Raw genomic sequence first — 25,985 nt, 5'->3', positions numbered from 1 at the left:
TCCTATATGTCTGGCATTATTCTATGTTAATTCTGACTGTCACAACAATTTCAAGGCAGGTACTGTTCCCTAGCACATTTAACAGATGAGGAGACCAAGGCCAGAGAATTAAATTAACTTGGCCAAAGTCACACAGGTAGTAAGTAATGGAGTTGGGATTTGAACTCAAGTAGTTTGGTGCTGGAGCCCACACGTTCAGTCACTAAAGAAAGTGAAAGCAAAAGTCTCTCAGCTGTATTTGACAATGTGTGAGCCCATGACTATACAGTCCATGGAATTCTCCAGGCCAGAATACTGGAGTAGGTAGACGTTCACCTCCCCAGGGGATCTTTCCAACCCGGGGATCAAATCCAGGTTTCCTGCATTGCAGGCAGATTCAATCACTAAACTAGACTAATAAATATAGAAGTCTAAATTTGTATTATAATGATAATAATAGATTTATTTATTTAACAATCTTAATATAACACTACATGCTAGGTTCTATTTTTAGGTCCTTATGACTATTAAATCTCTTAGTAGTGTCATATTAATATTGTTTTACTTAATATGGATATTTGGAGAAATATACTATATACAAATATGTTGGAAAATCTTAAATTTCATTCTATTCCTGGGTAGAAATGCGAGATTAGTACAATTCAAAAAGTGGGTACAAGTGGAAAGAAGAACTTGTCAAAAATGGGGCATTTGTATGTGTGAAAAATCGACTAGAGGGTATAGAGTTAGATTAGAAAATCAACTAGAGGGTAACTAGATTAGAACATCAACTAGATTAGATTATACCTATTACCACTTCAAAGCTGAGTATATTAACATCTAACATTATATGAAAAGCTTTGATCTTAACACAGTCTGAACACATCAGTTCATATCAGAATTAACAGCACTAAAAATTGTCAATGATAATATTATGAAGCAGATAATATTTGTCTCAGGTAATTTCCAATTACCTTCTCTTTTCACTTTTTTCCAGTATTAATTTCCTATGTCTTTTAGCATTCTTTGATGCATGGCATTTGGAGCCAGTGATTTTGAGTCCTGGCTCTGATTTTATAAGCTGTGTACCTTTGGGAAAATTAAACTCTTTAGAAATTAAACTCTAAAAATTAAACTGAATACCCTTTCCTTATTTGTAAAATGAAAGTGCTAGTCGCTCAATTGTATCCAACTCTTTGCGACCCCATAGACTGTAGCCCACTAGACTCCTCTGTCCATGGATTTCCTAGGCAAGAATACTGGACTGGGTAGCCATTCCCTTCTCCAGGGGAATCTTCTCACCCAGGAATCAAACCAAAGTCTACATTACAGGAAGATTCTTTACCATCTGAGCCACCAAGGATGTCCCTATTTGTAAAATATGGATACTATTAATATCTTCCTCACATGGCTGTTGTGGAGATTGAATGAGATAATGCAAATAAAGTGTTTTGTATGTGGGCTTCACAAACTCTAATACTTATCAGTATTTGTCTTCAGAATATGAAAGAGATCACCAAATATCATGTGTCAAGTAATAAAAAAATGTTGGTGGGGTCCTTGATGTAAAAATTGGGGAGTAAAATTTAAACATGCTTTTGTGAATTCAAGTCCATTTTCCTTGCTGAGTGAGTACCCATGACTTTAGAGTATTTCACTGAAAACTAACACAACCATAATGCATGTATAAAAAATAATTTTAAACTTTGTTGATTCTTTCCTACTTTGAACATTAGCTAGTATTGTGCTTTAACTTAGTTCTTAAAACTATCCTCAGTCATTTAGCATAATGTCAGTTAAATTCTATCATACTTGTTGAAATTAATAGTTATAGTGGCAATATCCCCTTTTAATTCTTAGCAGGGTTTCTCAAGAGAAAGTCTAAATGTGGATTGATTAGAGATAATTTGATAGGCTGAATACCCTTTAAACAGCTGAAATTGAAATTCATGGGTTATTGTTTAGACAAAGAAATCTCAGAAAGAAAAAGTAGCATTTCAACCATAATTTTATCAGGTTTGATAAATTGTAGCCATGAACTAAAAATTGACTAAAATATAGTGAGAGAGTTGAAGACAGAAATTCACAGTTTTTACTACTCTGAGGTCGAATACTAAGAATAACACAGGTGACACTGGCCCTCAAGATGCAGGTGGATGCAAGAAAGGGACACTAACTTTAAATAATGGAGTGGGCTACATTTTACCTTATTTCAGCTCAGTACAAAAGGGTCTTTCTGCACTTCAGATTTCTTTTGACTTATGTTGAAATAAATAATATGGTATTAAAATCAAATTTCAGGTTTGTGTATGAATTGGAAAAAGTCAGAAAGGATATGCAATATATGGTTAACAGTGACTACCTCTGGGGAAAAGATTTTCATTTTTTACTTCCTACAACTTAAAAAATATGTTGCAGTAAATCAAATCATTTGAATATAAACTCTAAAGTCTAATTTTATTTGATAAGGAATAAAATAACTCATATACAGGCTAGAAACAAAGCATTTTAAATCTTTGTGTGCCATATGCAACTGTATGCTATTATATATCATATGATATATAATATTATATATTATATACAAAACATTTTATGTTTCATATTATAGCATATTACCTAATATCTTTATTCCACATACTATATCATATAATACAATAGTATAGACCATATAATATATATATAATTGGATTATAACAACAAAAATAAGCAGATATGTTTTTCCCTTATAGTAGCAGTACAATTTCAAGACTATAGATTAGTGCTTAAACATTTGTGGTTTTCATTTGGTTAGCTGACAAATATTTTTTTCTTAAAAAAAAGAGCTATTTTTTCCCCTTTGCTTTAAATCTATTATGTTAACTAAGAGTATAGTATAGTAACACTATAGTACTAATAAAAGTCAACAAAATTCAGCATTTTTTTCATAATAGCTTGTTCCAATGTTAGTTTCTAAATTTTATCAGACATGTAATATAATCAGTTACCAAAAATGTGCTTAAAGAGACAGTTTTGAAATCAGTATTGATGATATTTTAGTAAAAAGACACGAAAACATTTTAAAAAGAACAAGCGATTTCTTGAGACTAGGAACTAGAGAGTTTTCACAAATCAACCGCTAATATTTCAAGGACAGAAACCATATGGTATTTATTTTTGTTCCTTATTCCGAGCCCATAGCTCAGTTCAGTTCAGTTGCTCAGTCGTGTCCAACTCCGCAACCCCATGGACTGCAGCATACCGTAATTCCTTGTCCATCACCACCTCCCAGAGCTTGCTCAAACTGGGGGCTCCATAAATGTTTGTTGAACTAAACAATAAAGTCAAGAAATGTAGATACACTGGTATAAAAGTAATTCATCATAAGAGTTAGGAATACTAAAAGAAAGAAAAGTGCCATAAGAGTCAGGAATACTACAAGAACTTCTAATAAGAGAAAATTAAAAAATATATATCTTGCAGTGAAATCTGAAAGAGAGCACCAACACCATATGGGTGCACAGAAAATGCTAAATGTTAATATATGTGTATATGAGAATGATATCCAAACAAAATTTAAGAGCTGACACGAGATGACAACCTAAATTTATCTCTTTGTAGATAAGAAGACACAGAGATAACATGCAAATCACTCAAGTTCATGCAGCAAAATATATTATAAAGATAAAAATTCTAGTTACTACATATTCTGAACCAAATATGACACATGGTTTCACAAAGAGTAAATGAATGCTACACAACAGATAGGATGTGTTAAGTACCAAAAAAGTACCAAAACGATGTTACAGGAATCAAACTAAAGCAATTTTTTTTTTTTTCAGAGAAGTGATATATTGTAGTTAAGAATTGTTATCCAGAAATTCAATCCCATTCAGATACTTTTGGCGTGTAAATTTGAGTAAGCTATTCAATGACTGTGTATCAAGTGTTTTTGTCTATAAAATAGGGATATACTAACGCATATATATGGAATTTAGAAAGATGTTAACGATAACCTTGTATGCGAGACAGCAAAAGAGACACAGATGTATAGAACAGTCTTTTGGACTCTGTGGGAGAGGGAGAGGGTGGGATGATTTGGGAAAATGGCATTGAAACATGTATAATATCATGTAAGAAACGAATCACCAGTCCAGGTTTGATGCAGGATACAGGATGCTTGGGGCTGGTGCACTGGGATGACCCAGAAGGATGGTACGGGGAGGGAGGTGGGAAGGGGATTCAGGATGGGGAACATGTGTATACCCATGGCAGATTCATGTTGATATATGGCAAAACCAATACAATATTGTAAAGTAATTAGCCTCCAATTAAAATAAATAAATTTAAATTAAAAAATAGGGATAATAGCACATGTTGATATGAATTAAATCCATTAATATATGTAAAGAATTTAGATTAGTTCTTGGTCTATGGTAAATACAGCTTGTTCTGCTACGAGGTACATTTCTTTATAGAAAATTAGTTCATATGCAATTGATAAAAGGGGAATAGTATCAGAATAAATTTGAAATGATATAATTTTCTTCAGTATGTTAATTTTTTGAAATTATCAGAAGCAAACTTTATCACAATTAAAGAGAAAGTTTTAACATTATATGAAGACATTGTGAAAGCACTATAAATCCCACAGAAGTACCTTCCTTTATTGCCAGTAGGGTCTTTGAAAAGCAATAATTTTCCTGTGTTAAAGTACCTAGGAATCTGGAAGTGACACTTTAACTAGCATTAAAGAAAAAGAAACCTGACATTTTTTGTACCAGGCTCCTCTTGGTTCAAAAAACGTCAGGTTTCATTTTCTTTATTGCAAGTTAAAGTGTCACTTCCAGATTCCTAGGTACTTTAACACAGGAAAATTATTGCTTTTTGAAGACCCTACTGGCAATAAAGGAAGGTACTTCCGTTTTCTTGTACCAGGTTCCTCTTGGTCCTGGAGAAGGCAATGGCACCCCACTCCAGTACTCTTGCCTGGGAAATCCCATGGACGGAGGACCCTGGTAGGCTTCAGTCCATGGGGTCTCGAAGAGTCGGACACGACTGAGAGACTTCACTTTCACTTTTCACTTTCGTGCATTGGAGAAGGAAATGGCAACCCACTTCAGTGTTCTTGCCTGGAGAATCCCAGGGCACGGGGGAGCCTGGTGGGCTGCTGTCTATGGGGTCGCACAGAGTCGGACACAACTGAAGTGACTTAGCAGCAGCAGCCTCTTGGTTCATAATTTTAATGTAGATAGAACCAGAACTTAAAAGTGAGTTTCTATGTGAAATGAATCGACAGTCCAGGTTTGATGCATGATAAAGGATGCTCGGGGATGGTGCACTGGGATGAGCCAGAGGGATGGGATGGGGAGGGAGGTGGGATCCAATTAAAATAAATAAATTTATATATATTTTTTTAAAAAGTGAGTTTATTCAAGTACAAATATCTTGGAAGAGAAACTATGAGCCCCAAGGTCTAAGACTGTTAAAGATGGTGTTAATATTTTATTGAGAATATTATTGTTATTGTTGGGATTATGGTTATAAAGTACATTAACTTTTGGACAGCCTACCCCAACCTTGGCTGGGCTTAGTTGCTCAGTCATGTCTGACTCTTTGTGACCACATGGACTGTAGCCCACCAGGCTCTTCTGCCCATGGAATATACCAGCCAAAAATACTAGAGCTGGTGGCCATTTCCTTCTCCAGGGGATCATCCCAATCCAGGAATTGAATCATAATTTCCTGCATTGCAGGCAGATTATTTACCAGCTGAGATACCTGGGAAATCCAACTTTCCTAAATTTCTACTATTTTAATGAATGATTATGTGGAATATGGGAGTTTTCCTTTAGTTTTTAATAATCATCATATATATGATATTATAACAAAAATGAAGTTATTCAGTTAGTTCAGTGGCTCAGTTGTGTTGACTCTTTGTGACCCCACACCAGGTGTGAAGCATGCCAGGCTTCCCTGTCCATCAACAACTCCCAGAGCTTGCTCAAACTCATGTCCATTGAGTCAGTGATGCCATCCAAATATCTCCTCCTCTGTTGTCCCCTTCTCCTGCCTTCAATCTTTCCCAATATCAGGGTCTTTTCCAATGAGTCAGTTCTTCACATCAGGTGGCCAAAGTATTGGAGCTTCAGCTTCAGCCTCAGTCCTTCCAATGAATATTCAGGACTGATTTCCTTTAGAATGGACTGATTGGATCTACATGCTGTCAAAAGGACTCTCAAATGTCTTCTCCAACACCGCAGCTCAAAAGCATCAATTCTTCAGAGCTCAGCTTTCTTTATAGTCCAACTCTCACATCCATACATGACTACTGGAAAAACCGTAGCTTTGACTAGATGGACCTTTGTTGGAAAATTCATGTCTCTGATTTTAATATGGTGTCTAGGTTGGTCATAGCTTTTCTTCCAAAGAGCAAGCGTCTTTTAATTTCAAGGCTGCAGTCACCATCTGCAGTGATTTTGGAGCCCCAAAATAATGAAGTTTCTCACTGTTTCCATTGTTTCCCCGTCTATTCGCCATGAAGTGATGGGATCAGTTGCCATGATCTTAGTTTTCTGAATGTTGAGTTTTAGGGCAGCTTTTTCACACTTCTCATATACTTTCATCAAGAGGCTCTTTAGTTCTTCATAACTAAAGAAGCAATCTCGATTCCAGTTTGTGCTTCATGCAGCCCACCATTTCGAATGATGTACTCTGCATATAAGTTAAATAAGCAGAGTGACAATATACAGCCTTGTTGTAGCCCTTTCCAAATTTGGAACCAGTCAGTTGTTCCATGTCCAATTCTAATTGTTGCCTTTGACCTGAATACAGATTTCTTAGGAGGCAGGTAAGGTGGACTGGTATTCCCATTTCTTGAAGAATTTTCCACAGTTTGTTTTCATCCACACAGTCAAATGCTTTGATGTAATCAAGAAAGCAGAAGTAGATGTTTTTCTGGAATTCTCTTGGTTTTTCTATGATCCAACGGATGTTGGCAAATTGATTTCTGGTTCCTCTGTCTTTTCTAAATCCAGCTTGAACATCTGAAAGTTCTCTGTTCACATACTGTTGAACCCTGGCTTGGAGAACTTTGAGCATAACTTTGCTAGCATGTGAGATGAGGGCAATTGTGTGGTTGTTTGAACATTATTTAATATTGCCTTCCTTCGGGATTGGAATAAAAACTGACCTTTTCCAGTCCTGTGGCCACTGCCGAGTTTTCCAAACTTGCTGGCATATTGAGTGCAGAACTTTCACAGCATCATCTCTTCGGATTTGAAATAGCTCAACTGAAATTCCATCACCTCCACTAGCTTTGTTTATAGTGATGCTTCCTAAGGCCCCCACTTGACTTCGCATTCCAAGATATCTGAGTCTAGGTGAGTAATCATACCATCATTATTATCTGGGTCATGAAATTTTTTTTGCATGGCTCTTCTGTGTATTTTTGCACCTCTTCTTAATATCTTCTGCTTCTGTTAGGTCCATACCATTTCTGTCCTTTACTGTGCAAATCCTTGCTTGAAATGTTCCCTTGGTATCTCTAATTTTCTTGAAGAGATCTCTAGTCTTTCCCATTCTACTGTTTTCCTCTATTTCTTTGCATTGATCACTGAGGAAGGCTTTCTTATCTCTCCTTGCTATTCTTTGGAACTCTGCTTTCACATGGGTATATATTTCCTTTCTTCCTTTGCCGTTAGCTTCTTTTCTCAGCTATTTCTTAGGCCTCCTCATACAATCACTGTGATTTTTGCATTTCTTTTTCTAGGGGATGGTCTTGATCACTGCTTCCTATACAATGTCACGAACCTCCATTCATAGTTCTTCAGGCACTCTATCAGATCTAATTCCTTAAGTCTATTTGTCACTTCCACTGTATAAGGGGTTTGATTTAGGCCACACCTGAATGCCCTAGTGGTTTTCCATACATTCTTCAATTTCATTCTGAATTTTGAAATATGGAGTTCACAATCTGAGCCACAGTCATATCCCAGTCTTGTTTTTGCTGAGTATATAAAGCTTCTCCATCTTTGGTTGCAAAGAGCATTATCAATCTGATTTTGGTATTGACCATGTGGTGATGTCCATGTGTAGAGTCATCTCTTGTATTGTTGGAAGAGGGTGTTTTCTATGACTAGTTCCTTCTCCTGGCAAAACTCTGTTAGCCTTTGCCCTGCTTCATTTTGAACTCCAAGGCCAAATTTTCTTGTGACTCCAGGTATCTCTTGACTTAATACTTTTGAATTCCAGTCCCCTATGATGAAAAGGACATCTTCTTTTGGGGGGTGTTAGTTCTAGAAGGTCTTGTAGGTCTGTATAGAACTGTTCAACTTCAGCTTCTTCAGCATTACTGCTTTGGGGCAAAGACTTGGATTACAGTGATATTGAATCATTTGCCTTGGACTTGAACAGAGATCATTCTATTGTTTTTGAGATTGAACCCATGTACCACATTTCAGACTCTTCTGTTGACTAAGAGGGCTACTTCGTTTCTTCTAAAGGATTTTTGCCCACAGTAGTAGATATAATGGTCATCTGAATTAAATTTGCCCATTCCAGTCCATTTTACTTCACTGATTTCTAAAATGTCGTTCACTCGTACCATCTCCTCTTTGACCACTTCCAATTTACCTTGATTAATGGACTTAAAATTCCAAGTTCCTATGCAATATTTGTCTTTACAGCATCAGACTTTACTTCCATCACCAGGGACATCAACAACTGGGTGTTGTTTTCACTTTGGCTCCGTCTCTTCATTCTTCCTGGAGTTATTTCTCCACCCTTCTCCAGTAGTATATTGGGCACCTACCAACCTGGGGAGCTCATATTTCAGTTTCATATCTTTCTGCATTTTCATACTGTTCATGGGGTTCTAAAGGCAGAAATACTGAAATGGCTTGCCATTCCCTTCTCCACTGGACCACATTTTGTCAGAACTCTCCACCATGATCCGTCTGTCTTGGGTTGCCCTTCATGGCATGGCTCAAAGTTTCATTGAATTAGATAAGGCTGTGGTCAACGTGATCAGTTTGATTCATTTTCAGTGACTGTGGTTTTCATTCTGTCTTCCCTCTGATGGAGAATGACAAGAGGATTATGGGAGCTTCCTCATGGGAGAGACTGACTGGGGGAAACTAGTTCTTGTTCTGATGGGCGGGACCATGCTCAGTAAATCTTTAGCTCAATTTTCTCTTGATTGGTGGGGCTGTGCTCCTTCCCTGTTGTCTGGCCTGAAACCAAACTATTGTGGAGGTAATAATAATGGTGTCCTCCTTCAAAAGGTTCCATTCATGTACTGCTGCACTCAGTGCCCCCAACCCTGGAGCAGGCCACCACCAACACACTTCTCTGCTGGAGACTCCTGGACACTCACAGGTAAGTCTGAGTCAGTCTCTTGTGGGGTCACTGCTCCTTTCTCCTGGGTGCACAAGGTTTTGTTTGTGCCTTCAAGAGTCTGTTTCCTGTGTAAGTTCTATAATCAAATCCCACTGCCCTCCAAAGTCAAATTCCCTGGAGGTTCTCTATCTCTTTGCCAGATCCCCAGGTTGGGGAATTTGTTGTGGGTCCTGTAACTTTCTTAACAGTACGAGAATTTATTTGGTGTAATTGTTCTACAGTTTGTGGGTCGTCTGCTCTGCAGCTCTATGGTGGGGTTAATGACGACCTCCTCCAAGAGGGCTGAGGCCACAAGCTGTGTGACCCAGGTCTGCTGTACCCAGAGCCCCTGCCGCTACAGCAGGCCGCTGCTGACTCATAGCTCCACAGGAGACACTCAAACACTCAAGGCAGGTCTGGCTCAGTCTCAGTAAATGTTAGTAATTATTATTCTTGACAAAAAATAATTATGAAAAGTTTCATGGAAGATATTATTAAATGGGTTTAAAACGATGACAAGAACTTAAAAAAGTATAAATTACTGAGAGTAGTTTCAGCAGGAGGCAGCATAAACAACAGCATAAATGGAAAAGGCAGTAGTATACCTATGATGGTGAATTTATTTTATTTGCCAGCTGGGATAAAACAAAAGAAAACAAAACTATGGTGTATGACATTAGGAATGTTAGGTCAGTCCTGAACTGTATGACAGAATAAACAAAGCTTCTTTTAGTCTCTTTAAAAAGATAAAATATTTTTTTTTTATTTTTTTAACTTTTCAAGGCATTTTATTGGCTTACTCTAGACTCAGGTAAAATTACTGTTCTGTTAGTGCATGCATGCTCAGTCATTTCAGTCATGTCTGACTCTGTGATACCCTATGGACTACTGCCTGAGAGACTGATACTATTTTATTTGCCACATCAGGACTTTCTTTGACTTCAAGATTGTCAAAATGAAAATCAGCTGTTTACTTTAAATTTTTCTGCAGGTATGCAAATCATTAAACTTTGCATAATTTAGCTAAATTTAAAATACACAACTTAAGTGGGATTCAGAGACAGAAATATTGGATATTTAAATACATAAAACAAAGTTGCATAAAAAACATAAAAGATAAATCAACAAATTTCCATCCCTACAATTCTAATCACAGAATTCAAGTACCAATATTTGCCTGTTCCACAACATACCTTTCCTCTTTCTAGCTTCTTAACCAGCTTTTAATTCTTGATATTTCCTCTGGAAATTTCAGTTGGACTTTCAGTGCTGCCAATATTTTTTATGCCTGATTTCTGTTCCCTCAAAAGCACTTCCAAACATTTACTCTTCAAGCCATTTAAACAACTCCCATAACTCTCAATTGTAGAACGTGGCCATGCTTTGTGAAGATATACCAACATAATCTTTGCTGATTCAACAGTATGTTCTACTTTGTGAAAAATATGAATAAACACCCATATTTTCTTAAATACTCACACTGGGTAAGTATACAAATGGGGAAGCCGATTTTGGTTGCTATTATATTATGTAAAGATTAAGTCAAAAGCTAATAGACCTGCCTTGTAAACAAACATGAAAATTCTAAGCCATATGTGCCTACTTTCTTTCCTTCTTAACGCTTTAAATATCCTACATCTACTCTGTTAATCAGACTGCATGATTCCTGTAGTACTGAAAAAAGAGACTTCTCTAATTTTCTTCACATTTTTATATCATTTTAAAATCTAACATTTCTAACAGCTTTATAACTGCAACTAAAAGCATTCATATTTAATGAAAGAGGGCAGCTAGTTGACACAATTTCTGCTAATGAATCTGATATAAATATTTTTTAAATCCTCAAATATCAGCCCCTTACTGTGTCCAAAAATGTATACTTACAATAAAGACAGCTTTCACTTTAAATAAGTAGAATATTAGATACCATGGCTTCTAATGGTATATAATACCATTAGATACCAATATTTTCATTTTCAAAATCTCAAAATAGGCATGAGATTATTAAAAATATTTTAAATTTGGCTTTGTACATTACCTTGGGTCTGAAATTCTCTTGTGACTTAGTTAATAACTTTGTTTTGGCATGCTACTCTTCTTCAGTTGAAGAAGAATGGAGTTTCCCTGATAGCTCAGGTGGTAAAGAATCCGCCTGCAGTGCAGGAGACCCCAGTTTCATTCCTGGGTCAGAAAGATCCGCTGGAGAAGGGAAAGGCTACCCACTCCAGTATTCTTGGACTTCACTTGTTACAGCTGGTAAAGAATCCACCTGCAATGTGTGAGACCTGAGCTCGATCCCAGGGTTGGGAAGATTCCCTGGAGAAGGGAAAGGCTGCCCACTCCAGTATTGTGGCCTGGAGAATTCCATGGGCTGTATAGACCATGGGTTCACAAAGAGTCAGACATGACTTAAAACTTTGACTTTCACTTCTTCAGTTAATATAGTTCGGACTGATATCAAGCATAGAGACCTACAAATATTCCTGCTTTCAATAAAGCAATGAGGAAATTAGAAAAAAAAATGATCAGAATAACTTTTCAGAACTCTGGAAAGTAACAAAAGGTTTGCAGCAATGATTAAGAATTTATTCAAGAAAACCGGTGGAATCTCACTAAAAATAGCAAGTTTTGTGACACTTTCACTTGTCCTAGTCTCATTTCACTTGTCAATGGTAAACAAACAGTCTGAAATTATGATGAAACCCATATCTTAGTACCCTCTAGAGGAGGCAAAACAAAGATGGAGCTCCTTCAAAGTCCCATTCCCAAAGAAGTGTCACTAATTAGCCTGTCTGATCGCTTCATGAAAGATTACACTCACAAAACTATCTTTATTTGACTTGACTAAGAGTTCGCTCAGGGTGAAACTGTTTCTGTGAGGTATCTGTAGAAAATAATTAGAAGCAATATTTAAAATAAGAGTTATGGGAGATGATAAACTAACCAAAGAGTTTTAAAGGAAAAACTAATGAATGAGATATTCATAATGGCTTCAATAAATCCAAACAGGTATGCAGGTCAAGAAGCAAAAGTGAGAAGCAGACATGCAACAACAGACTGGCTCAAAATTGGGAAAGGAGTTCGTCAAGGCTGTATGTTATCACCCTGTTTATTTAACTTATATGCAGAGTACATCATGTGAAATGCCAGACTGGATGAATCACAAGCTGGAATCAAAATTTCTGGGAGAAATATAGATAACCTCATATATGCAGATGACCCTGATTCTGGAAAAGACTGCAGGCAGGAGAAGAGGGGGACGACAGAGAATGAGATGTTTGGATGGCATCACTGACTCAATGGACATGAGTTTGAGCAAACTCAGGGAGAGAGTGAAGGACAGGAAGCCTGGCATGCTGCAGTCCATGGAGTTACAAAGAGTGAGACAGGAATAAGCAACTTAATAACAGCAACAAAACTCTAATATAATTAAGCAAATCATTTTACTTTTCTGAGCCTCATCCTTTTCTATATAAAATGAGACAGTTGGAACAGATGATTCCTTTCCCCTTTCAGTGATAGTATTTTATAATTTGTATAGGATGCACTTTATAAATAGATCATAGGTTTTCTTCAGCATTTCCATTCTATCTTTTGTAAACTTTACAAAGTTAAGGTAAATATATTCTTTATGCACCTGCCCCATGACTGCTGTGTCCCATGGTTTCTTGGTACAGCTGGAAACAGAAAATATTTAACAATCTATAAAATACTTCTATGGTAGTACTACTTCAATATCAGGATATCTTATAATTTCCTGAAAATGCACTACTAAGTTCAGTATTATATAACAAGAAATACAGATGTGGAAGACTGAATGCCTTTCAGTCTGTCATAGAATTTTATTTTTTTCTGTCCTAGGGTACAGGCTGCATTGACTGGAATCTGATGAGGTGGGTCACAGGCATGGACAATATCTATAAAGTCCATTCTGGTGTTAATAAAAGGAGAGCTGTTTTCTTTTGTGTCCTGGATGACATTAGGGGAATTTTTTATTCTTTATTAATTATAACATGAATAAGCAAATTTAAATAATGAAATTAGAAATGATCTTATTTCAACAACCTAAAGTTATATGGGAAGTAAATACTAATAATAATTACTGTACTATAGAGTATCTACTATCTGTCAGACATTGTATTTGGAACTATTCCTCAGAATACAGCAAAATTGCAGATAATCTCACAGAAGTAAGGGATTTATCCTTGGCCACAAAGATAGTAATTACAAGGACAAGATTGAAATCCAAGTTTAAGTAGTTCTAAAGACTATGCTCTTACTATAGACTATACAAGGGGTTCTAAAATGTATGGACCCTAGATTGTAATCATCAGCATCAGGTAAGGAACTGTTAAAAATGAAAATTCTTGGACCAAACTCCACACTTACTGAATGAGAAACTATGGGGTTGGGTCCAGCATTTAAGCCCATAAAGAACTGTTCTCAACGAAAATGAAACATCTCAGCCAAAAAGAAGGGATTAGGGGAAAAAAAAAAAAAAAAAAAAAACCTTTCTCACAGAATGCAATTCACACACAGCATGCAGGAAATACAGGGAAATTATAAAAATCAGTAAATAAATAAAGGGAGAGATAATCGATACAGCAGAGTCATGAGTAAACTCTTCATAAACAAACTAAATTTAGGCCAGTTTTTGAATTACCCAAGATAATCTTCAGTATCTTCATACTGCCTTTGATGTGTACACTATTTCTATTTTAATATTTTAAAATGCTTCAGCAGTTTGATATTTAATTCTATATAATAGGCTTCAGTTCAGTTCAGTTGCTCAGTCATGTCCGACTCCTCGTGACCCCATGAATCACAGCCTCTCTGCCCATCACCAACTCCCGGAGTTCACACAGATTCACGTCCATCGAGTCAGTGATGCCATCCAGCCATCTCAACCTCTGTCGGCCCCTTCTCTTCCTGCCCCCAATCCCTTCCAGCATCAGAGTCTTTTCCAATGAGTCAACTCTTCGCATCAGGTGGCCAAAGTACTGGAGTTTCAGCTTTAGCATCATTCCTTCCAAAGAAATCCTAGGGCAGATCTCCTTCAGAATGGACTGGTTGGATCTCCTTGCAGTCCAAGGGACTCTCAAAAGTCTTCTCCAACACCATAGTTCAAAAGCATCAACTCTTTGGCACTCAGCCTTCTTCACATTCCAACTCTCACATCCATACATGACCACAGGAAAAACCATAGCCTTGACTAGACGGACCTTTGTTGGCAAAGTAATGTCTCTATATGCAATCTAGGTTGGTCATAACTTTCCTTCCAAGGAGTAAGCGTCTTTTAATTTCATGGCTACAGTCACCATCTGCAGTGATTTTGGAGCCCCAAAAAATAAAGTCTGACACTGTTTCCCCATCTATTTCACATGAAGTGATGGGACCGGATGCCATGATCTTCGTTTTCTGAATGTTGAGCTTTAAGCCACCTTTTTCACTCTCCACTTCCACTTTCATCAAGAGGCTTTTTAATTCCTCTTTATTTCTGCCATGAGGGTGGTGTCATCTGTATATCTGAGTTTATTGATATTTCTCCCAGCAATCTTGATTCCAGCTTGTGTTTCTTCCAGTCCAGCATTTCTCATGATGTACTCTGCATAGAAGTTAAATAAGCAGGGTGATAATATATAGCCTTGATGTTCTCCTTTTCCTATTTGGAACCAGTTTGTTGTTCCATGTCCAGTTCTAACTGTTGCTTCCTGACCTGCATACAGGTTTCTCAAGAGGCAGGTCAGGTGGTCTGGTATTCCCATCTCTTTCAGAATTTTCCACAGTTTATTGTGATCGACACAGTCAAAGGCTTTGGCATAGTAAATAAAGCAGAAATAGATGCTTTTCTGGAACTCTCTTGCTTTTTCCATGATCCAGCGGATGTTGGCAATTTGATCTCTGGTTCCTCTGCCTTTTCTAAAACCAGCTTGTGCATCAGGAATTTCACGGTTCACGTATTGCTGAAGCCTGGCTTGGAGAATTTTGAGCATTATTTTCCTAGTCGGTGGGATGAGTGCACTTGTGCGGTTGTTTGAGCATTCTTTGGCATTGCCTTTCTTTGGGATTGGAATGAAAACAGACCTTTTCCAGTCCTGTGGCCACTGTTGAGTTTTCCAAATTTGCTGGCATATTGAGTGCAGCACTTTCACAGCATCATCTTTCAGGATTTGAAATAGCTCAACTGGAATTCCATCACCTGCACTAGCTTTGTTCGTAGTGATGCTTTCTAAGGCCCACTTGACTTCACATTCCAGGATGTCTGGCTCTAGGTCAGTGATCACACCATCGTGATTATCTGGGTTGTGAAGATTTTTGTACAGTTCTTCTGTGTATTCTTGCCACCTCTTCTTAATATCCTCTGCTTCTGTTAGGTCCATACCATTTCTGTCCTTTATCAAGCCCATCTTTGCATGAGATGTTCCCTTGGTATCTCTAATTTTCTTCAAGAGATCTCTAGTCTTTCCCATTCTGTTGTTTTCCTCTATTTCTTTGCATTGATCGCTGAGGAAGGCTTTCTTATCTCTTCTTGCTATTCCTTGGAACTCTGCATTCAGATGCTTATATCTTTCCTTTTCTCCTTTGCTTTTTGCTTCTCTTCTTTTCACAGCTATTTGTAAGACCTCCCCAGACAGCCATTTTGCTTTTTTGCATTTCTTTTCCATGGGGATGGTCTTGATCCCTGTCTCCTGTACAGTGTCACAAACCTCAGTCCGTAGTTCATCAGGCACTCTATCTATCAGATCAAGGCCCTTAAATCTATTTCTCACTTCCACTGCATAATCATAAGGAATTTGATTTAGGTCATACCTGAATGGTCTAGTGGTTTTCCCTACTTTCTTCAATTTAAGTCTGAATTTGGTAATAAGGAGTTCATGATCTGAGCCAGTCAGCTCCTGGTCTTGTTTTTGCTGACTGTATAGAGCTTCTCCATCTTTGGCTGCAAAGAATATAATCAATCTGATTTCAGTGTTGACCACCTGATGATGTCCATGTGTAGTCATCTCTTGTGTTGTTGGAAGAGGTTATTTGCTATGACCAGTGCATTTTCTTGGTAAAACTCTATTAGTCTTTGCCTTGCTTCATTCCATATTCCAAGGCCAAAATTGCCTATTACTCCAGGTCTTTCACAACTTCCTACTTTTGCATTCCAGTCCCCTATCTTGAAAAGGACATCTTTTTTGGGTGTTAGTTCTAAAAGGTCTTGTAGTTCTTCATAGAGCCGTTCAACTTCACCTTCTTCAGTGTTACTGGTTGGGGCATAGAGTTGGATTACTGTGATACTGAATGGTTTGCCTTGGAAATGAACAGAGATCATTCTGTCGTTTTTGAGATTGCATCCAAGTACTGCATTTCGGACTCTTTTGTTGACCATAAGGGCTACTCCATTTCTTCTGAGGGATTCCTGCCCGCAGTAGTAGATATAATGGTCATCTGAGTTAAATTCACCCATTCCAGTCCATTTTAGTTCATAGGCTTATGAAAGAGATTATTTCTTATTTTTACATTGTTAAACATATGTACTGTATTAAATTAGTTATTTCATTAATCCCTATGATATTAATATATAGTCTCCTATTCACCAAACTAAAAGAGAGTTAAACAAAGCAATTCCTTTTATAATATATTATAAGTGATCATCAACTTGTTCACAATTTATAGTGGAACTATTTTTAACACAGCATAGTTATTTTTAATGGAAACCATGAATATTATATTCCAGGTAGATTTTTATAAATTGTGTAGAATTTGTAAGTCATCAAACTTCTCTGATGGAAGTTGATGCTTGGGTGATACCCATTAAAGTAGAATTCAAAATACAGTTCAATAGCAGAAAAATACTAAAGGAGCATGCAGAATATTAAGCTGACACTGCATTCATCAGGTGATCCAATGTTATCTAAGAGCCTAGTTCAAACACATGGAAAGTCCAACCAGGCCTTTCATCTGGCAATGTGAGTTCTCACAGTATCATAAAGACTGAAAGGCCCAGTAAAAGTAGTTTTGTTCTTGGCAGTGTCATCGAGTTCTGTGGTTAATTTCCTCCCTATTTTGCCTTAAAGAGAGGAAAGACTTGTCAAAAATAGAGGAAAGTATTGGACGTACTCAAAGAAATTTACATATTTGGGGGTTATTGCTGGGTCTAGAATTTAAATACTACCAACCACTTTGAATATTTTTAAGCTAGAAAGCTCCCTAACTCTTTAGTGATACCTGGTGTACCTGGGGGTACTTGAAGATACAGGGAAAATTTTTCCTTCTTTCTGGAGAGTCATTTTTATTCCATGTAAATCACTATATTGTTTTTATATGACATATATGACTTGGACATATAATTGACACTAATTAATAATAACATGATAGTAAATACATTTTCATATGATCCCTGAAAACTTTTCATGATACTCCAAGACTTGGGGTGGAGGAGATATATTTACTTCCATCTACCTAAGGGCATTCTGGGCAGAAAACGTGAGAAGCTCTGAGTCATGGGAGTTCCCTCAGTATTTGCAAATAAGCAAAAATACTGTACTAAGTTCACTCTCTGATTTTCAAATGTGAAAATAAATGTAGTGAAAAAATCATAATAAAAATTTACCTAAGAGGGTTTTCAAGAATTTTTCAAGGTACTATCACACAATGGAAAGGACACTACACATGGAACCTAATAATCTGGGTTAGAAGTAGGAAAACTGATTTTACTTTCAGCCATGTCATGTAATTTGCTATAGAACACAGCACAAGGTTTTAATCGGTTTGATATTTAGAGACACTGGGGTATAGTATTCAGGAACATGGGCTCTGTGGTCAGTTCAGTTCAGTTCAGTCGCTCAGTCACGTCCGACTATTTGTGACCCCATGAACCATGGCATGCCAGGCCTCCTTGTACATCACCAACTCCCAGAGTTCACCCAAACCCATGTCCATAGAGTTGGGGATGCCATCCAAACATCTCATCCTCTGTCGTCCCCTTCTCCTCCTGCCCTCAATCTTTCCCAGCATCAGGGACTTTTCAAATGAGTCAGCTCTTCAAATTAGGTGGCCAAAGTATTGGAGTTTCAGCTTCAACATGAGTCCCTCCAATGAACACCCAGGACTGATCTCCTTTAAGATAGACTGGTTGGATTTCCTTGCAGTCCAAGGGACTCTCAAGAGTCTTCCCCAACACCACAGTTCAAAAGCATCAATTCTTTGGTGCTCAGCTTTCTTCACAGTCCAACTCCCACATCCATACGTGACCACTGGAAAAACCATAGCCTTGACTAGATGGGCCTTTGTTGGCAAAGTAATGTCTCTGCTTTTAATATGCTGCTTGGCTTTGTCATAACTTTCCTTTCAAGAAATAAGTGTCTTTTAATTTCATGGCTGCAATCACCATCTGCAGTAATTTTGGAGCCCATAAAAATAAAATCAGCCACTGTTTCCCTATCAATTTGCCATGAAGTGATGGCACTGGATGCCATGATCTTAGTTTTCTGAATGTTGGGCTTTAAATCAACTTTTTCACTCTCCTTTTTCACTTTCATCAAGAAGCTTTTTAGTTCCTCTTCAATTTCTGCCATAAGGGTGGTGTCATCTGCATATCTGAGGTTATTGATATTTCTCCCAGCATCTTGATTCCAGCTTGAGCTTCCTCCAGGACAGTGTTTCTCATGATGTACTCTGCATAAAAGTTAACAAAGGAGGGTGACAATATACAGCCTTGACATACTCTTTTTCCTATTTGGAACCAGTTTGTTGCTTCATGTCCAGTTCTAACTGTTGCTTCCTGTCCTGCATACAGGTTTCTCAAGAGGCAGATCATGTGGTCTGGTATTCCCATCTCTTTCAGAATTTTTCACAGTTTATTGTGATCCACACAATCAAAGGCTTTGGCATAGTCAAAAAAGCAGAAATAGATGTTTCTCTGGAACTCTCTTGCTTTTTTGATGATCTAGTGGATGTTGGCAATTTTATCTCTGGTTTCTTTGCCTTTTCTAAAACCAGCTGGAATATCTGGAAGTTCACAGTTCATGTATTACTGAAGCCTGGCTTGGAGAATTTTAAGCATTACTCTACTAACGTTTGAGATGAGTTCAATTGTGAAATAGTTGGAGCACTCTTTGGCATTTTCTTTCTTTGAGATTGGCATGAAAACTGACGTTTTCCAGTCCTGTGGCCACTGTTGATTTTTCCAAATTTTGTGGCATATTGAGTGCAGCACTTTCACAGCATCATCTTTCAGAATTTGAAATAGCTCAACTGGAATTCCATCACCTCCACTAGCTTTGTTCGTAGTGATGCTTTTCTAAGGCCCACTTGACTTCACATTCCAGGATGTCTGGCTCTACGTGAGTGTGAGTGATCACACCACCGTGATTATCTGGGTCGTGAAGATCTTTTTTGTACAGTTCTTCTGTGTATTCTTCCCACCTCTTAATATCTTCTGCTTCTGTTAGCTCCATAGCATTTCTGTCCTTTATTGAGCCCATCTTTGCATGAAATGTTCCCTTGGAATCTCTAATTTTCTTGAAGAGATCTCTAGTCTTTCCCATTCTGTTGTTTTCCTCTATTTCTTTGCATTGATCACTGAGGAAGGCTTTCTTATCTCTCCTTGTTATTCTTTGGAACTCTGCATTCAAAAGGGTATATCTTTGATTTTCTCCTTTGCTTTTCACTTCCCTTATTTCACAGCTATTTGTAAGGCCTCCTTATACAGCCATTTTATTTTTTGCATTTCGTTTTCTTGGGGATGGTCTTTATTCCTGTCTCCTGTACAATGTCATGAACCTACATCCATAGTTCATCGGCCACACTGTCTATCAGATCTAGTCCCCTAAATCTATTTCTCACTTCCACTCTATAGTCATAAGGGATTGATTTAGGTCATACCTGCATGGTCTAGTGTTTTTTTTCCACTTCAATTTCAATCTGAATTTTGCCATAAGGAGTTCATGATCCAATCCACAGTCATCTCCCGGCCTTGTTTTTGCTGACTGTATAGAGCTTCTCCATCTTTGGCTGCAAAGAATATGATCAATCTGATTTCGGTGTCGACCATCTGGTGATGTTGATGTGTACAGTCTTCTCTTGTGTTGTTGGAAGAGGGTGTTTGCTATGACCAGTGCGTTCTCTTAGCAGAACTCTACTAGCCTTTGCCCTGCTTCATTCTGTACTCCAAGGCCAAATTTGCCTGTTACTCCCAGTGTTTCTTGACTTCCTACTTTTGCATCCCAGTTCCCTATAGTGAAAAGGACATCTTTTCTGGGTGTTAGTTCTAGAAGGTCTTGTAGGTCTTCATAGAACTATTCAACTTCAGCTTCTTCAGCTTTACTGGCCAGGGCACAGACTTGGATTACTGTGATATTGAATGGTTTTCCTTGGCAATGAACAGAGATCATTCTGTTGTTTTTGAGATTGCTTCCAAGTACTGCATTTCGGACTCTTTTGTTGACTATGGTGGCTACTCCATTTCTTCTAAGGGATTCCTGCCCACAGTAGTAGATATAATGGTCATCTGAGTTAAACTCACCCATTCCAGTCCATCTTAGTTCACTGATTCCTAGAATGTTGATGTTCACTCTTGTCATCTCCTCTTTGACCACTTCAAATTTACCTTGATTCATGGACCTAACATTCCAGGTTCCTATGCAATATTTCCCTTTACAGCATTGAAACCTGCTCTCATAACAATCCCATTCACAACCGGGTGTTGTTTTTGCTTTGGCTCCATCACTTCATTCTTTCTGGAGTTATTTCTACACTGATATCCAGTAGCATATTGGGTACCTACTGACCTGGGGAGTTTGGCTTTCAGTGTCCTATCTTTTTGCCTTTTCATACTGTTCACGGGGTTCTCAAAGCAATAATACTGACGTGGTTTGCCATTCCCTTCTACAGTGGACCACATTCTGTCAGACCTCTCCACCAAGCCCCGGCCATCTTTGGGTGGCCCCACAAGGCATGGCTTAGTTTTGCTGAGTTAGACAAGGCTGTGTTCCATGTGATCAGACTGGCTAGTTGTCTGCAATTGTAATTTCATTCTGTCCGCTCTCTGATCCCTTCTCTCAGTGTCTACCATCTTACTTGGGTTTCTCTTACCTTGGACTTGGGGTCTCTCTTCACAGCTGCTCTGTGGTCAAATTAAGTTAAATTATTTTTTCATATTAATTTATTTTAATTGGAGGCTAATTACTTTACAATATTGTAGTTGTTTTATCCATACATTGACATGAATCAGCCATGAGTGTACATGTGCTCCCCATCCTGAACTCCCCTCCCACCTCCCTCCCCATCCCATCCCTCAGGGTCATGCCAGTGCACCACTTAGCAATTTAATATCTCTGTGACTTTGGGCAGTTTAATAGGCATCTGTCATTGGTTGAATTGTTTCCCTGCAAAAGGCATGTTAAGGTCCTCACCCCTCATACCTGTAAATGTGACCTTATTTAGAAAGAGGGTCTTTGCAATGTAATCCAGTTAGGATGAGGTCATACTAGATTAATGTGGGTCTTAAATTTTCACTGACTAATATCTTTATAAAAAGAAACATTTGGTGACAGACAGACATACAGGGGGAAGGCCATGCAATGATAGAGGCAGAGACTGGAGTGATGCCACTAGGAAAGATTCTTCCCTAGAGCCTTCAGATGGAGCATAGCCTTGTCAGCACTTTGATTTTGAACCACTAGCCCCTTGAACTGTGAGAATACATTTCTAATTGTTTTAAATGTTTCAATGTGTGGCAATTTTTATGGAAGCCCTAGGAAACAAAAAAGGACAGCCTGTGTGGCCCAGATGATAAAGAATCTGCCCGCAATGAATGAGACCCAGGTCCGATCCCTGGGTTGGGAAGAACCCCTGGAGAAGGGCATGGCTACCCACTCCAGTATTCTTGCCTGGAGAATTGCATGGACAAAGAAGCCTGGCAGGCTACAGTCTGTGGGGTTGCAAAGAGTTGAACACAACTCAGTGACTAACACACTAGGAAGCAAATACAATATTTTGTAAATTGAGTTCTCTTATCTGCAATGGTATTTATGTTTCACTCATTTATTGTGAGGATTAAATGGCATAATGCATATGAAGTATGTATAATTTTTTATCAACTATTAGCTCCAATTATTGCTGGTTGGCACATTTGTAAATGAAATAATACTTCTGACTCAGATTATTACACCCTTTTGTAGTGATGATCAAATGAGAGACTGGATGAAAAAATACTAGAGTGGTAATATACTCTAACAGATTTCTAATTTTATTTAATACTCTATATTTACTTTGGAGTTGTAATTAGATTTCAATCCTAGAAAAAAAATTAGAAATCAACCTTTGTTATAAAATACCTGGAAAATATTTTCTCAGTATTTAATGAAGGAGTATGGAGATATCAAACATCTTTATTAACCTCTTACTGCAGTCTCAGGAAAGGAATATAACTCAAGCAAACTAGTTGTAAACACCCATAAAATAAATTAGCTCCCAAAGGAAAGGATAGAGCCGGAAGTTCAACACTTCTAAACTATTTTATATAAAATACAAGTAAATAAGTCAATTTGATTAAAGTCCTAAATGATAGATTAATTTGTATTTTCAATTCTAATTGAAACTTGCATATTTTGAATTTGAGGTGGCATGTAATTAGAGAAATGGACAAAAATTAAAATCACCATTGCTTTCTTATTTTTGCTACCCTCATACAATAGCAACCCTTTAAAATATGAGAGATCTGAATTCACTAAGTATTAAAATTAGATGTGAAAAAAGTGAAAATGGGTTAGTCATGTCTGACTCTTTGCAACCCCATGGACTTCTCCAGGACAGAATACTGGAGTCGGTAGCCTTTCCCTTCCCCAGGGGATCTTCCCAAAACAGGGATCAAACCCAGGCCTCCTGCATTGCAGGCAGATTCTTTACCAGCTGAGCCACAAGGGAAGCCCAAGAATACTTGTGTGTAGCCTATCCCTTCTCCATCAGATCTTCCTGACCCAGGAATTGAACCAGGGTCTCCTGAATTGAGGGCAGATTCTTTACCAACTGACCTATCAGGGAAGCCCAAAATCAGATAGTTATTATACTTAATTATTTAGTGAATTTAGTGTTTAAATTATAATTGCTTATTTTGAAGTTAGTCAAGATAATAAAAATGAAAAAAAAAAAGTGTTTAAATGGCTTTGCCAAATAAAGAGCAAACCGATCTCCATAAGAGAAAATACTATAAACCAAAAATATTTAACCAAGTATCCTGTCAATAGATCAACTAGTTTTAAGAAACTGATTGTACAAAAGTAGGAAATATCCATAGATTTTTGGTGATGCATTTCTTTTACCAAAGTTGTTTTTACAATTCTGTTTATTATGAAAGTTCAGTATAACTCTATGGGAAATGCAGTAGATATATTACTTTAACAAAACTATTTGATCACTAAGTCTTTTTTTTCAAATTGAGCCCTATGTTGTTTTAAGTAGATAGATTAGTGTATGGCTTGGCAATGAGAAAAATTTGAATATAAATTCAATGATAAAAATATTCCAAAGGAAATTATATTCCGAAAAACTGAATTCTCAATTTTATTCTATTATGAAATTCTTTTACTCTGTTTTACCAGGAGCCAAACCAAAGAAGCTTTCTAACTCATTACTATGGAACACATACATCCTTTGTTCAATGTGATCAAACTAAAAAGGTTGTTTGAAGAGAACATTTACATTGAAAAAGTAATCTAGGTCTCTACTGTTAGTTGAGAATGTACTCGATTAACTTTCTTTTCCTTTACCTTCTATTGCCTATAAAATAAAAATGAAAATACACAAAATGCTGGGTCCAGGAAAATAAAAAAGTCAAGGTATAAAATATGCACGTGCAATCTAAACTCTGGGCTTCCCAGGTGGCTCAGTAGTAAAGATGTTTATTCTTTGGAAGGAAAATTATAACAAACCAAGAGAGTGTGGCCCTAGTGGAAAAAATCTGCCAGGAAACATGGGTTCTATCCCAGGGTAGGGAAGATCCCCTGGAGTAGGAAATGGCAACACCCTCCAGTATTTTTGCTTGGAAATCCCATGGACAGTGGAGCCTAGAAGGCTACAGTCCATGGAGTCACAAAGAGTCAGACATGACTGAGTGACTGAGCACACATAATCTAAAATCTAATATCCATTAGAGTTTTTCAAACAAACTTTTTCTGATTTAATTAAGCAATGTTTAGTACATGGAAATTTCATGCTTAATTTTCAAAGGACCAAATTAGATATTTAGTAAATATATTAATGGGTTCAGATTTAATACCAAGGTTTTCTCTAAATGTAGACGAAAATGTTGAAACGTCTAGCTCTTATCTAATACCTGCTTAAAATTAATTTTGATTTGTTTTTTCAGGTATCTCTATGTGATAGTGCCAGAATCAGATCTTTTTCTTATTCTTTGTGGTACAAAGGAGGAATACATATTGGTCCCAAATAATAACAAATCCATTCGAACTAAAGAATTACTCCCATTAGGACTTCAACATGCCATTTACAGCACAGTTGAGGTGTCAACTGAGCATTTTATCATCAAAGGCAATTTCCTATGTAAATTAATGATCTTTCCATCCTTTGACAAAGATTATATTTATGTCAACCTGCTGTGATTTTGACTCCATTCCCTCATCACAGGAGATATCTGGTAATGTCTGGAGAATTTATGGTTGTCACAGATGGGGAGATGCTATTAGTATTAAATGGACAGAGGCTAGAAATGTTGCTAAATATCCTACAATCACAGACAAAATACTGCCCCTCATAAACAAAGCATTATTTGACCATAAATATCAATGTGGCCCTCCCCAAACAAAGCATTATATGGCCACAATATCAAATGTGCCAATCTTGAGAAACTCTTCCCTAAGCATTGTAAAATACATTTAATAGCTCATTTTATCAGAATATACAATTTTATATCCAACAAGTCCATCCTAAAGGAGATCAGTCCTGAGTGTTTGTTGGAAGGACTGATGTTGGAGCTGAAACTCCAATACTTAGGACACCTGATGCAAAGAACTGACTCATTGGAAAAGACCCTGACACTGGGAAAGATTGAAGGCGGGAGGAGAAGGGGACGACAGAGGATGAGATGGTTGGATGGCATCATCGACTCAACGGACATGAGTTTGGGTAAACTCCGGGAGTTAGTGATGGACAGGGAAGCCTGGCATGCTGCAGTCCATGGGGTCTCAAAGAGTCGGACATGACTGAGTGACTGAACTGAACTGATATATTTTAAATATAAGAATTTGAGGCTCATATTTTCTCAAGGTGTCCAAGCAAGTAAAAAAATCATATATATAATCATATTTATGTATTAGAATATAAAATATTTTGTTATATAATTTATATTAAGTATATTATAACTATAAAATTATTTAAATAATTATACACAGATAAGTACATATAATAAACAAACATTATACACATATGTAAATATTTATATATTATATTTATATATTAATATATGTATGGCTGAGTTACCTTGAATAAACTCGAGCCTCTACTTCATTTACAAAATAAAACCAAGAATATCTCCTCTACCTCACTTACAGAGTTGATGTAGATTTAATTACATAAACTGTACTGTGCTATGCTTAGTCCCTCAGTCATATCTGACTCTTTATGACCCCATGGACTGTAGCCTGCCA

The 25,985-nt window shown here is 37.3% G+C and overlaps 1 protein-coding gene across 10 annotated transcripts in view; it reads right to left on the bottom strand.

The window, feature by feature from the left end:
• The window catches only part of LOC102398822, a 472,058-nt gene that overhangs the window by 164,547 nt on the left and 281,526 nt on the right, over positions 1 to 25,985 (bottom strand). The gene's annotated exons all lie outside the window — the stretch shown is intronic.

This window comes from Bubalus bubalis, chromosome X, assembly GCF_019923935.1.
Source record: "Bubalus bubalis isolate 160015118507 breed Murrah chromosome X, NDDB_SH_1, whole genome shotgun sequence".
Lineage (NCBI taxonomy): Eukaryota > Metazoa > Chordata > Mammalia > Artiodactyla > Bovidae > Bubalus > Bubalus bubalis.
The sequence above is the reverse complement of the archived record's forward strand: the minus strand, read 5'-3'. Positions and strand labels throughout refer to the sequence as shown.